Raw genomic sequence first — 12,792 nt, 5'->3', positions numbered from 1 at the left:
TTTTTTGCATTTGTACCTGACAAACACAAATAAAAAAATATTAATGATATATTCGTTAATCTTTCAATAAATTATCATGCTTTTTTTATTTTTATTTATTATTTGATTTCAGCTCACATAAAAATAGAAAATGATTTTATGATTAGATCAAAACAGGTTGAGCCAAAATTCGATTCTCAATTAATTTCTTGTTGCAGTTTGAATAAAATATATATTTTTTTAGTTTATACATGTAAGAATTTTCAATTAAAAAAATAAAGTTTAGAAACCACAAGGAAAAAAATAGGAGGAAAGTGAAACTTTTACCTATGAAGAATATCCAATTTAGGTCACCAAATAAGATGAAAGGAAATTTGTTATGCGAAGAGAACCACCTTACTTTTGTTTTGATGATTTACTTGGAAAATGTCCTTAATTTATAGGCATGCTGTATATTTCTATTTATCACTTATTTCCATATATGTCAATATTTACTATATAAAAATTGGGTAGGTAGATTTGTTTTTAAAAATCATTGAACTTGGAAAGGTGTTATAAATGTTTTTTTTAAGAGATTACATAAATGTTATATATGCTAACAATGCATTACAATTTATTTACCATAAATGATTTGGTAGGTAGAAATTTTTATTAAAATTGGAAAGCGTTACAATTAAATAAATATTATATGTGTCGGAGATGCGTTACATTTTATTTTATTTTTTAATAGCAAAATAAGTATGCAAACAAATTTTACATTGAGAGATAGGGGTTTATCATATTCTACAATGAATGATGGCTTGATATTAAATGTCTCACATTGAACATTTTTAAATTAGAAATTCTACATTGATAAATTTAATAAACTTAAGGTGCCATATATGATATTAAGCCATTCAATTTTTTTAACTTGAGAAAATTGTAATAGATGTTAAAGATAATATGTTGCTACCTACAATTGTTGCTTACTGAAACTCAAAATGGTTTACGGAAGTGCTAGTGTCATGAGTTATGGATCGAAGCCCATGATTAATGTACACAGAACATCTCATGGAGGCCTTACTCATTTGTCCCACTTGAACTGACCCAATTCGTAGAACATATAGAGAAGTCTATCGAATTGAAGCTTTGATGGTCTAATGAAACACTCCAGTAAAACTAGAGTTATCATTATAAATATATTTTTATCCCAAGGGCTAAGATTGTATAGTGTTTAAATTTTTTTAGACTCTTATTTTGTAGATAGATTTTGATCTCAGCTGTCAGCATGATTTCAACTGTACTGTTGGATTTGGGGGAACTGAACTACAAATAGAGGTCTTCCCTCTCATTTGTAATCATTCAATTGTAACTTTTTAAAGTAATAGAAACACTTTGAGAGAATTTCTTTGAGAATTCTCATTCTTTTTGGGAGATAGGCTAACTTAGGTGGACCTGAAGTAATTAAATCGCCTAAGACCGCGCGATTTGCGAGACTAAAGTTCTAGCCCTGTGACACTAGATATCAAAGCTAAGGTTCGATGGCGTCAAAAAAGATTATGAAAGAAGTAGATGAACAGGTTGAGAAAAGGGAGACTCATTGGAGGAGCAAGAAAGCTAGTAGATCGAGTCATATGATGTCGGCTTTAGAGGGTCGAGTGACAAATCTCGAGGAATTCGTTGGTGGTATAAAGGTAACATTCAAGGTAGTTGAGGGACGTACCATAGAGCTTGAACTGAGACAAGATTAGCTCAAGAGACATGTGGCAAAACTCTCAATGCCAATGTGGATACGGTACAAGGGGTCCTCAATATTGTTGTAAGTGAGCTGGAAAAGAAGGAAAATACTCTTAAACCCATGGTGATGACTTTGAATGAACATATTGTAGAGGTTAAGGAGGATCTCGCTATCTACAAAGCTGCTTTGGGTAATAGGGTGTTAGCTATGACACTCAAGTCTAAGATTGATATCCCCATGTCGAAAGAGTTTAAGGAGACAGGGTTTGCAAGGGATGTGGATTTCTTGTGGGAAATGGAATAATACTTCCATGCCAGAGGCATTGTGGATAATGCTATTAAATATTGTTGTTATGTATTTTACTAATGTCGCTCTTTTATGGTGGTGTCGTAGGTCCATAGATGAAAAACAATGTGGAGTTACAATTGGGACTTGGGAAGAATTTTTGAGGGAATTCAAAGGGCAGTTTTATCTAGAGTATGTCGAGGATGAAACTTAAGCTTAGTTGCACCAACTTATGCAAGAAGACATAGTTAGGGAGTATGGGAAGGAGATTATTGAACTGATTCTCCATATTTCTTATTTGGGAGAGGAGACATTTTTCTCCTTTATGGATGGGCTTAAGCTTTGGCTGAAGAAAAAGTTGTAATACCGAGGGGTCAAAGAACTTACTAAAGCCATGATCGTAGCGGAGTTCTTAATTGAGCTTGTTTCTAGGAATGAGTTCAAGTCTTCCAAGCCTAAGAAGAAGGGCAATGGTATGATAGATGAAGAAGGATAAGATAAAAATGAAAATAGTAGAAATGATGGTAATGGGAAACCACATAAAGAGAAGTTGAAGCTAACAACAAATCAAAGGATTCGATATAGTGGTCTATTTATCTAGTAAAGCTTAAAGGAAGTTTTATGAATTTACCTGCAGACAACTAGCACAAAAGTTCTCCTAAACCTTTACAGTTAACACATTTGTTAGCAAAGAAGAACTCTCCTAGTTTCTTTGATGATGATAAAGTCTGGTGGAGAAGATGAATCAAAAATCTTTTATTCACTATCACATTATCCAATTTATAGATAACCCACATCCAAATCCCAATTAGAATTATCTCTAATCATTATTCATTCTCGCGTGCTTTCACTAATCAATCACATCCTATGAGGCTCTACAAGTGTCCTAATTACTGAGGCTTTGCCTCCACTAGGATGCCAGGTGATGTAAATGTATCCTACAAGCAATTGTACTTACTTAAGTAATGTCACTAAAACATGGGTGGCAATCATATTAGCGATAAGGTTTGCCTAATAAGGTCACCCTAACTAAAATCTCGCTATCACTCGGACTGGTTCTTCGTAGTATTGAAGAAGTTCTTCGTAGCATTCCTCCATGAAGTTACCCACATTATACAATCTATGTCTCGCAACTTAGGTAGTCTTCCCCGTCATAGTCTCTTGAAACCAGGGTGTGACAGTCAACTACAAATAGAGGCATTCCACCTCAGTTGCAATTTTTCAAAGTAATGGAAACACTGTGAGAACATTTACTCAAACACTTGGTGTGCTTAGATTTCTTTTAGCTTTTCTGTTCGTTCGTTGCTCCTTTGCTTTTGAAAGTTTGCTTCTACTTTATTTTGGTTCTTTGGAAAATTTCTTTGAGAATTCTCATCTTTTTGAGAGATAATTTGACTTAGGCAATTTAAAGCAAAAGAATTGCCTAAGATCACGCGGTTTCTATATGAATTACAATAAATTTATCAATTAGTGACGAAGCTATATGGATTACAAACACAAACAATAATCATCCTTATTGCTAGAAAATGGGAGAGTTCACATAATCTTCTGATTGAATTGACATTCAATCTTAGGAAGTTTGCAAAAATCATTTCAGAGCTTATTTTTGTTGATGGTTTTAGGGAGCTAAGAGTTGCAAACAATGAGGCAAGTAGCTTAATAAAATTAGGGGTGGGCAGATGTGCCCTTCTTATTTGGGTTAGGGGCAAATGATGTGTTTAGAAAAGCACTTTATTTTGTTTACTTTGCAGGGTCCTGTGATGTTGTTTGGCAGGTGCAAGATCTTGTGTTTTGGTCTTTTTTTCGTACTATTAAGTGGTACCTGAATTGTTAATTGAGATTAATACAATTTTCCTGACTTTTCAAAAAATGATAATCAACATCTTATATATCAAGTTCAAACATCAAGCTATCAAGACATATGCAACAATCAGAGAATTAAATGTAGCTAAACATTATGCTTAGTCTTATTAAAATTACCAAGCCTGCTAGATTTATGAACTCAAACAAAAACTATCTTACTGGGACGAATACCTGGCTTATCAAGAACATCCATGAGATGTCTTTGAACTTTTGTTTGAATTCTTTGGGAACAAATGAATTGTGTGCTCTTTGGAGAAGCTAATACATGATTATGTTCTGCATGAAATCGAGAAATAATTTATTTCCCTCCTTTCTTGGATATTAAAACCATTGCTTTATAACTTTCTATTGTTTCATCTGAAGTTGCATGGACTCTCTCTTCTCTCTTGAAGTGTTTTTTTGCCTTCACACTTTCTTTCGAACAAATAAATTCTCTACCAGTCATTTGATTATGGGGGTCCTTAAATGTGTCAAAACCTTTGACTCTCGCATAATATAATAATATTTTTGTGCATCATTTGGTGGCTCAAATTCCATACCAATATATGGTTCTGGTTAGCTTTAATGGTTGATTGTTGGATAGCAAGCTATATTGTATCAACTCCAAAGACTTGATCTTCAACTTCTTGTATCTCCATCAAATGATCTTGTACAGTTGTGTTCTTCATTTTAATCCTTGGAAAAGTATAAATAATTATTTGAAATTGAGAGTGATTAAACATAAGTAGGAAAAATTGTAACCATGTTCACAATCGTAACACCAATCAAGTAATTCTGTTGAAAGATGCATAAATATGTATTAAATCCATCATAGGATCAAACATAATGGAAATTTTGTACGAGAGTTGAGCATTCAACAAGAAATCAAATATACGTGAAAAATAAGAAAACATTAAATAAAGGAAGAGTAAATTACCTATGATACCGAGTTGCAGGGTGGGTTTCTACCCCATGATCCAATTTGAGGTTTAATAGCACTTTAAAAGGTAGGTTTTGAGAATGGCAGATTGAAATTTATGTTCAATTTAGGTTTTTCTTTTTCTTTTTAAAAGAAAAGATGAAGAAGAAGAAGAAGGTGGTTCCGGGTTCTTTGAAGCAATGCGTTTACCTTTGAAGTCGCTTCCCAAAATCTCCACCAGCTACCTAAAATGCCTCCACCAACTTCCATATTAATATCTGGTAAATTATTGATTCGATTTTTCATTGTTATTTTTTTTGCATATAAATCTGAGAAATACAAATAAAAAAATCATTAGTAATATATTCATTAATGTTTTAAAAAGTTTTCATGTTTGTTTTTATGATATTAGTGTTTGATTTCACTTCACATAAAAATACGAAATGAATTTATGATTAAATTAAAATAAATTGAGTCAAGATTTAATTTTTTAAAAATTTCTTACTTGAATTTAAAAATTGCACTTCATTAACCTCATTTAATAAAATACGTATAGTTTATGTATGTAAAAATTTTCGAGGAAAAAAATAAAGTCTAAAAACCTCAAGAAAAAAATAGGAGGAAAGTGAAACTTTTACCTTTGAAGAATATCCAATTTAGGTCACCAAATAAGATGAAAGGAAATTTCTTATGCAAAGAGAACCTCATTACTTTTGTTTTGATGATTTACTTGGAAAATGTCCTTAATTTATAGGCACCATATATGCTTTTATTTATCAGTTATTTCTATACATGTCAATAATTACTATATAAAAATTGGGTAAGTAGATTTTTTTTTTAAAAAAATCATTGAACTTGGAAAGACGTTACAAATGTTTTTTAAAGGAATTACATAAATGTTACAAATGCGTTACATTTTATTTACCATATTTGATTTGGCAGGTAGGATTTTTTTATTGAAATTAGAAAGCATTACAATTAAACAAATGTTATATCTATTGGAGATATGTTACATTTTATTTTTATGTTTTAATATCAAAATAAGAACACAAACAAATTTTACATGGAGAGATAGGGGTTTATCAGATACTACAATGAAGGATGGTTTGTTATTATATGTATCACATTGATCATTTTTAAATTAGAAATTATACATTGATAAATTTAGTAAACTTATGACATTAAGCCATTCAATTTTTTTTAACTGGAGGAAAGTGTAATTAATGTTGCAGATAATGTGTTGCTACCTACAACTACTGTTGCTTATTGAAACTCAAAATTGTTTTTGGAAATGCTAATGCCACGGGTTGCCGATTGAAGCCCATGATGAATGTAGATAGAACGTCCCATGGAGGCCAACTAATTAAATGTGATTTGACCCACTTGAATTGGCCCAATTCATAGAACATATAGAGAAGTCCATCTACTTGAAGCTTTAATGGTCCAGTGAAATACTCTAGTAAAACTTGAGTTATCATGGTAAATATATTTTCATCCCAAGGGATAAGATTGTATAATGTTTAAATCCCTTAAGACTCTCATTTTGTAGATAGATTTTGATTTCAACCGTCGGCGTAATTTAAACTGTATTGTTGGATTTGGGGGAACTGAAATACAATTAGAGGTCTTCCCCCTCATTTGTAATCATTCAGTTGTAACTCTTTAAAGTAATAGAAACACTTTGAGAGAACTTACTCAAACACTTGGTGTGCTTAACTTTCTTGTGGCATTTTTGGTTGTTCATTGCTTCTTCGTTTTTAAGAGTTTCAGAGAATTTCTTTGAGAATTCTCATTTTTTTAGAGATAGGTTGGCTTATACAGATCTGAAGCAAATGAATTGCCTAAAAACACGTGATTTACGAGTCTACATGTCACATTCCAAAAACTAGGTTAGTAGAAATTGGGTTGGTGAGCCAAGAGTGGACACGTTTTTTTTTTATTTGGATAAACATTGCTAAATTTGTCAAGTAAATTGATCTAGTTAGCGGTTAGGTGTGTAACACCCCTCACCCGTCTTCGACACCAGAACCGGGTACGAGGTATTACCAGACTTAAACACAATCAAACTTATAGAACCGGGCCATAAAATTTCATTTAATTTAAAATTATTCATTCACATGCATATCGTCCCTTATAAGGGCCTACGAGACCCAAACCATACATTGGGAAAAATTTGGGACTAAACCGGAAACTTCCGAAACATTTGCAACACTTAGAAAATTTTCTTGTTTTGGAGAGTCACACGTCCGTGTGGGTAGGCCGTGTGGTCCTACACCCCCGTGTGGCTTGGGACACACCCGTGTAACTCTCTATTTATGACGTCATCAATCAAATAAGGTCACACGGCCAAGTCACAAGCCCATGTGCTTAGGCCGTGTGGTGAATTAAATTCCAAAAATCAAGTACAAACTTCACACGGCATGGGCACATGCCCATGTCCTGAGGCCGTGTCCTCCACATGACTGAGACACTTGGCCGTGTCTCTGCCCGTGTGTTTACTACTGGGCATTCTGTTTTGCATAAATTAGGGTGCAGAGGACACACGACCGAACCACACGCCCATGGGGCAAACCGTGTGTCACACACGGCCTAGACACACACCCGTGTGTCTAACCGTGTGGACAATTTCTAAGCTATTTTCCAAGCCATTTGTCACCCTTAAACACTTACATACATAAACCCACTTCATGGCATGCAACATGGTACCTTTGGATACTCAAACATTCACATTCATGGTTAAATTTTGTCTATAATGGCATATAACACATAACTTGGCATATTTCTTTAAAGCTTTTCACATCAATTTCGTATTCAATCAACATTATGAACCCACTTTCACATTATTCATGTATTCTATGGATATGGTCGCCCTATTGGTCATAAACTATCCATCAAGCACAGAAGCTATTCATCACACTCATCATCCATAACCACAATAAAGCATAAACACACTTGCATGGATGCATAATTATTTAGGGTTACAACCCATTAATCAATATGGGCCATCTCTCATGGCTATATACAAAATAATTGTAACACCATCATAAGCCAACACATTTGGCTAACCAATACACACATAACAAAATAACCAAGTTTCCTATACATGCCATACTCAAAATAATGAGACTAACTATACCTGAAAGATCTAATTGGTACTGTGAGCGAGCCTTCGATGTCTTTTGATCCCTGAGCTAGCTTGGCGATACTATAAGAAAATGGAAAAGAGATGGAGTAAGCATAAAGCTTAGTAAGCTTGCATGTAATTAATAAACAATAAAAATATGCATTTTTATACATATACATAACATAATTTAAATCATTTCATCCTTAATAATCATTGTAGTCATATTCTATCTTATTCAATTTACATAATGTTCAATAGAACTCAAGATCCTAATTCATTCATTTTCACCTTACCAAAGTTTTATCATTTCGTAATCTCAATAACTACAAGCTTGGTGTACATACCTGTACCCTTTCAACACAATCACACCTCGACTTTCCTTTGACAAGTCCTTGGACTATCCGTTGAACCACTTGGAATACTAAGGGATACTCAGGAAATCATGTATACATGGTAAGGTGCCCATGGCATATACGAGATATGGTCTTACATGGGACCCCATATCGATGCCAATGCCATGTCCCAGACATGGTCTTACATGGGATCACATATATCGAAGCTGATAGCCCAGGTATGGTCTTACACGATGTCTCATATCGATGCCAATGCCATGTCCCGGACATGGTCTTACATGAGATCACATAATGATACCAAAGCCATGTCCCAGACATGGTCTAACATGGGATCTCACATCGATGCCGATGCCATATCTCAGATATGGTCTTATACGAGATCTCATCAACCAATGTCATGATATTTATACCCTAAGTATTCCTAAGGTTCAACTGACTTTCATCACCTCAAATCTTTGTCGGACAACATCAATTATACTCACAAAGACAAACAAACAATTCATGCAACATTAAGTGTTAAATACATAATAAAATGTTGTATCAATTACACACAGACTTACCTCGGTACAAAAATGTAGCTATTTATTTGATTTAGTCCACAACCTTGTTCTTCCCTCGGTTGAGGTCCAGACTTTATTTTTCTTGATTTATAATAGAAATTTTCACTTATTTAATTATCAAATTATTCAAATCAGTCAATAAATCATATTTTGGAAAAATTATAATTTTGCCCCTAAACTTTCACATATTTACACTTTTGTCCCTAAGCTCGTAAAATGAAATGTGTTCAATTTCTTTATCACCCAAGCCTAGCTGATCCATATTCCCTCTTATAACAGCCCACATTCTTCATCAAATCACATTTTTAACACCTATTTTTACAAGTTTTACAAACAAGTCCTTTTAGGTGTTTTCATAAAAAATCACTTAGAAAAAGATGTTCAGCTAGCTCCAATCCTTCATATTCCTCCATTAATCATCAAAATACATGTATGACACACATGGGTAAAATTTCAAACATAAACCCTAGTTCAAATAAAGGGTAGAAATGGCTAAATCATGCTTCAAAGATCTCAAAAATGCAAAGAACATTAAAAACAGGGCTAGGATTGACTTACTTTCAAGCTTGAAAAGTTGAAAAATCCTAGCTATGGAGAGCTTGAGAATTTCGGCTATGGCATGGAGAAGATGAGCAAATTTTTCTTGATTTTTCCCTTTTTATTTTTTTATTAACCAAATGACCAAAATGCCCTTTTCACTAAACTTTCAATTTTTTATCCATGCATGCCCATTTTTGTCCATAAAAATAAAAATTGGGAAAATTGATATTTAGGGACCTTTAATTAATAATCCAAAGCTATTTCATACTAAAATATTCTAGAAACGCATATTTTTCAACTTATTCAATTTAGTCCCTAAAGTCATGTTGGACACTTTACACATAAAATTTCTTCATGAAATTTTCACACAAGCATGAATTCATATTACAGGCCTCATAATAATCACAAAATAATTATTTTTACTTCAAATTTGTGGTCTCGAAACTATTATTCCTACTAGAACCTAATTCGGGATGTTACAAGGTGTTTTGTTTGTGTTAGAGGCCTTATGTTCAAATCCCTTACCTTGAGTTTTTATTGATTTTATTCCTATGCTTGACTGGTCACAAGTAGGTTATATTTTATTCTTGTTAGTTTGTTGAAAAGAATGAGCCTATTGGTTTTGTGGTAAGGATTCAGCTTACTCGAAGATTTCGTGTTTGAATTCGATGCGTGTGAAGCGAATATATTTTTGCTATTCTCTGTTTGTGTCATTCATGTGGTCAAAATTTGAGCAAATTCTGGACATTTGATAGGGTTTGGATAAATAAGATTTTAGTTTTTTTTTTTAAAATATATTTTTCGTTATTCCCAAAAATTTTCTCCTTCAACCGTCCTTTCTTTCTCTCTCCTCCCCATCCCCCTCTACTTTCACGTTTGTTTTGTTCTTTCTGTAAGTTTCTATTTTGTTTTCCCTTTTATTTTCAATTTAATTTTTGTCACAAGATTTCCTCTTATCGTTTCCTTTTCTTTTGTTTTGTTTCCTTCTTCTTTGTTGATAAGTGTTAAAAGTAACATATTTTAATCCCATTCTTAATGTGTTTTTGGGTGATTATTTGATATTAAATTGTAAATTTTATGCTCCTAATACTTTAAATTCATGTTTTTATACTTAGGAGAGCATTTGGGAGCAAAATAAGTGAAAAAAATTAGAAAATCGGTGGAAGTTGACACACGACCATGTGAGCCACATGGGTTGCCATACAGCCATGTGGTAGATGTGTGGAAATCATGATCTGCACTTCAAACATGTGGAAAAATGTAATTTTTAGGTTTTTCAAGCATTCTAAGACCTGTATTTACCAAATATGAGAAGAGAGGAGTAAGTTGTCATAAAAGCTAACTCTGAAGCAGATTTCCATCATGATTGAAGATATCATTTTGATTTCTTTGAAGTTTATTATGGGTTTTCTTGTTTCTTGTGGTTATACTATCATTGAGATGTTTTTATTTGCGATTATGAACTAACTTTCTAAATATCTAGAAAGATGAACCCTAGGATAGATTCTTTTTTTTTTGCTTCATTCAAACTATTCTGTTTAAAAGCAACAGAACAGTAGTTCCAATTAAACAATACAATTATCACAAAAGCTATTATAACATGAAAACCAAACATTTTATTTGATTTCTTTTTTTACGCAATATATACTTGGATCTTGTTCTCAATTATGTGTGCTTAATTCTTGGTTTAATATTTCTAGACTATTAATCCATGTTTGATGTGCTTGAATCAGAGGAGGAATAAACCCTGTTTAAGAGTAGATCTAACATAATTGAGTGGAGTTGTATGCAATCCTAGAAATAAGAAGACATAAATCTACCATATTAGAGTCAAATCTAATAGGGGATCCATATATCGAGTTAATACAATAATAGGGGTTTTAATTAAAAAGAAATTTCAATTAATCAACCTAGAGTCAGTTGCTCTTAGTCTTGAAGAGAGATATTAGCATAATTTAGGGATTTCTACGGTTTAAGATACTAAGTGAAGAAATTGCGTAATTTAGATTGATATTGACAGATGAAGTTTATGTGAATTCTTTCCTGGGTATTGTTTCGCTTTTTGGGTGTTTTGTCGTTTATTTTCTCAACTTGTTCTTTGTTGTGTTCTTTAGATAATTAATTTAGTTAATTTTAGTTTTAATCAATCTTTCCAGTTTGTCGGTTAAATAATAGAAATACAGTAATTACTAGTACTTTTAGTGCTCGTGGGAACGATATTTTTGCTCACCATAGCTATACTATTAATTGATAGGTGCACTTACATTTGTTGAATTTTTAGTTGGTTTCGTGGACATCAAATTTTTTGACGTCATTGCCGGGGACTAAAATATTAGGAAACCTTTATTTCTATTAATTTAGCCATTTTTTATTTTAATATTTATATTTATATTTATTATTTAATTTTTATATTCTAATTTTTTTTCATTTGTTTGCTTCTGGCAGGTTCTTTTGGTATATGACTAGAGGAAACCCGTTAGATCCGTTACTTTTTGACAATGAGATTGAAAAGGCTACTCACAAAAACCATAGAGAGGTTAGAGAAGTGAATATAGTAGACGATCAAGAGGAAAATGATATTACTATGGAGATGGGTGATAATCGAAATAATCAGCTACCTTATGCAAGTCTTGCTCATTGGGCTATGCATGGTTATGTTAAGCCTACTCTGATTGGGGCTGAATCGAATATTGTGAGACCTACAATTGCAACAAACAATTTTGAACTGAAGCCGAACACAATTCAGATGGTACAACAGTATGTTCGGTTTGATGGTTTGCAAAATGAAGATCTGAATACTCATTTGGCTGTGCATAATGAAGATCTGAAACTTATTTGGCTAACTTTCTAGATATTTGTGACACATTCAAGATCAATGGCGTTTCTAATGATGCCATATGCTTATTGTTATTCCCATTCTCTTTGAGGAGTAAGACAAAACAGTGGTTGAATTGACTTCCACGAGGTTCTATCACGACTTGGGATCAAATGACTGAAAAATTTCAATTGAAGTGCTTTATATTGGCCAAAACAACTAAGTTGAGAAACGACATCTCTTCCTTTGCTCAATTTGATATTGAAACACTAAATAATGTTTGAGAGAGATTCAAAGATCTTTTTAAAAGGTGCCCTATCATGGGTTACCTTTATGGTTACAAGTTTAAACCTTCTACAATGGTTTGAATCCCTTAACTAGGTAATTAATTGATGCAACAACTAGTGGAACACTGAATAATAAAACATCTGAGAAGTGATAAACCGTAATTTATACATATTTTTACCCCATACTTAACACATTTTATGGATGAATTTTCCTTAGAATTGGTGAATTTGATGCTCCTAATGCCTTAATTTCATGTTTTATACTTAGGTGAGCAAATGAGAGCGAAAGGAGCGAGAAAAGGGCCAAAAATGGAGAAAATGGGCCAAAATACGAAATCAACACGGCCTAGACTTCCTCACACGGGTAGACC

The 12,792-nt window shown here is 33.0% G+C and overlaps 1 non-coding gene across 1 annotated transcript; it reads right to left on the bottom strand.

Annotated features, from left to right (window-relative positions):
• Window positions 1-12,355: 12,355 nt before the first annotated feature.
• Window positions 12,356-12,461, bottom strand: LOC121231218 (small nucleolar RNA R71). The gene has a single exon (XR_005929284.1). It is a non-coding gene; the product is annotated as a small nucleolar RNA R71 (small nucleolar RNA).
• Window positions 12,462-12,792: the final 331 nt, after the last annotated feature.

Source organism: Gossypium hirsutum, chromosome A06, assembly GCF_007990345.1.
Source record: "Gossypium hirsutum isolate 1008001.06 chromosome A06, Gossypium_hirsutum_v2.1, whole genome shotgun sequence".
Taxonomy (NCBI): Eukaryota; Viridiplantae; Streptophyta; class Magnoliopsida; order Malvales; family Malvaceae; genus Gossypium; species Gossypium hirsutum.
The sequence above is the reverse complement of the archived record's forward strand: the minus strand, read 5'-3'. Positions and strand labels throughout refer to the sequence as shown.